Genomic DNA, 2,592 nt, shown 5'->3' with positions numbered 1-2,592 from the left:
GGAAATAAGATGTCACTATTTTGAAATAAACAATATAAATTACTTAATAAATATATTTGTGAAACTCACATAGCGGTAGAATTGGAGGCGTATCATCAAGGACCCAAATGTCCATATTCTCTTCGTCGATGTCAGGATCACCAAGATCCAAGGTGACAAGCATGCCCTCATGAAAATCATACGTCTTGCAAATTGCTTCCCAATTTGGGCAACCAAATGGGATACGCTCTTAGAATTGTATAGATTTACAGCAAAATCATATCCATCATGGGTCCTTAGGTGAACTATCTTTGTTTCCATACTTTCATGATCTTCAAAATCCAGCCTCTCCAAGAAATAGCTTCTTGCATGACATGGGATAAACTAGTTGAATTGTAAAAGATGAAAATTACACGTTGAAGAAGCAGAAGTCGTGCTTAATTACGAAAAAACACTTGTCCTCGTTGCATACCGTTTCAACATCGAAGGTCTCCTCGAGCTTAATATTGAAGCACTGACCTTCTACTAGATGAGGCCTGTCGCACAGACCCCGGTCATCGCCGCACCAGTCGCACTCCGGGAGCCTATCGCCATCTTAAGACATTTCCTATGTTCATAATTCAAAGATTAAACTTCTAAAATTCAATATATGTACTACAAAAACTAAATTAGATCATTATTATTCATCACAGGTTGACTATCGGTTTGTCGAGTCTTTTTTTCAAAACTCTCAGCTGACGTGGTGTATATGGTGAGCACCCCTCTCTGATATATTCGACCGTCGATGATGGAAGCTCCTACTTTAATTCAAAAGTGCATTACACCAAAATGTCTAGCACCATCCAATGAAGAAGAAGCTCCCCTCACGACAACAGTCGGGATTCTTCTTCCTCTCTCATATATGGTGGACACTCCCTCACTGATTTTTTGACCATTGATGATGGTCGCTACTCCTCCTTCCCTAGTGCATAACAAAGCTCTAGCACAAGGAGAAGAAGGAGAAGCGACCCGCACGACAAGAGTCGGCATTCTTCTTCTCTCATATATGGTGGAGACTCTCCCTCACTGATTTTTTGACTGTCATGTATGGAGCCTCGACAGACTTAAAGTAACTCGAAATGTCATTTAATTCCCTTTCTAGAAAATCCGGGGCACTCTATATTTCCTACATATTCTAGCACAAGTCATGCTAAAATCACGGAAAAAATCTGGCATGACCTTTGCTAAAATAGGACATATCGAGCGCCTGAAATTTGCCGGAAAGGAAATGAATCAACACTCCGGCAAAACATAGCTTAATGGTTCAATAATTTAAATGGTTTAATATTGACAAAAACATTTCAACATATCTTATAACGCGAACATTTCATTTGGTTAAGAAGCATATAACTAAATACCCTAGTTATATTCTATTCGACACACCGAGGAGTAGAGAAGGAGGAGGTGGACTTTTAGCTCGCATACTCGGGTGTAGAGGTAGCTCGGATGATGATCACTCCAAGGAGACACGACTCTACACTAGTAGAAAACAGGGCTATGGTCCAGGCCGGCTCAGCCCATTAGTCCCGGTTCAGTGTAGAACCGGGACTAATGTGGGCATTGGTCCCGGTTCGTGAGCCCAGGGGGCCGGCCGGGCCACGTGGGCCATTGGTCCCGGTTCGTCTAGACCTTTTGGTCCCGGTTGGTGGGACGAACCGGGACCAATGGGCCTCGCTCCTGGCCCACCACCATTGGTCCCGGTTGGTGGCCTGAACCGGGACCAAAGGCTCCCCTTTAGTCCCGGTTCTTGCCACAAACCGAGACCAATGAGGTGCCTATATATACCCTCGCCCGCGAGCAGAGCACTCCAGTGCTCTGTTTTTCTCTGGCCGGCGAGGGGAGGGGTTTGTGGTGCTCTAGCTCACCTCCTATGCACATGAGGTGTTCGATGGAATGCCCGAGCCACACTACTTAAACTTTCTCCTCTCGAAGCTCGACCTCCAAGCTCCATTTTCCTCGAGATTTGTCTAGATTTAGCGGTCCGTCACGCCCCGTCCCCGTCTTCACCGCCGTCGATCACCCGCGCTGATCTCATCACCGACACCACCGTGGTGAGCCTCTTGTTCTTATCTTATTTCTGAAAGGAAAAATATTCTTACTTGTCTGTTTAGATAGATACTTGTATCATTTTCTTACATTTATTATTGCATCTTATATAGTGCGATGGTTTTGGTATCCGCCCCCGTCGGCCCTCGTCCTGTCTATGATTCGGATTTGGTATGTATATTATCTTCATAACTATTGGTTCATTTATTGTTTATGAAAATTATGCCGACCAACGTGACATAGATTTTATTTATCTAGGATGTATGTGAATCGGAAATGCCAACCGACCCTATTGTCGAGAGGTTAAATTTAGTTGAAGAAGAAAACAATTTGTTGAAGGAAAAAATAAAAAAAATTGAGGAGGAGAAGATGATATTGGAGTTGCATGTTGCGGATGTCGTCGATGATCACAAGATCAAGATGGATGCAATGCGCTTGAAGATTAGAAAGATTAGAAAATATGCCATTCATACCGAGGCTTGGTATCATTATGCCGTTGGATCAATTGTTACCTTGGTTGCGATTATG

This window comes from Triticum urartu, chromosome 7 (genome assembly GCF_003073215.2).
Source record: "Triticum urartu cultivar G1812 chromosome 7, Tu2.1, whole genome shotgun sequence".
Lineage (NCBI taxonomy): Eukaryota > Viridiplantae > Streptophyta > Magnoliopsida > Poales > Poaceae > Triticum > Triticum urartu.
This window is presented reverse-complemented; position numbering follows the sequence as displayed.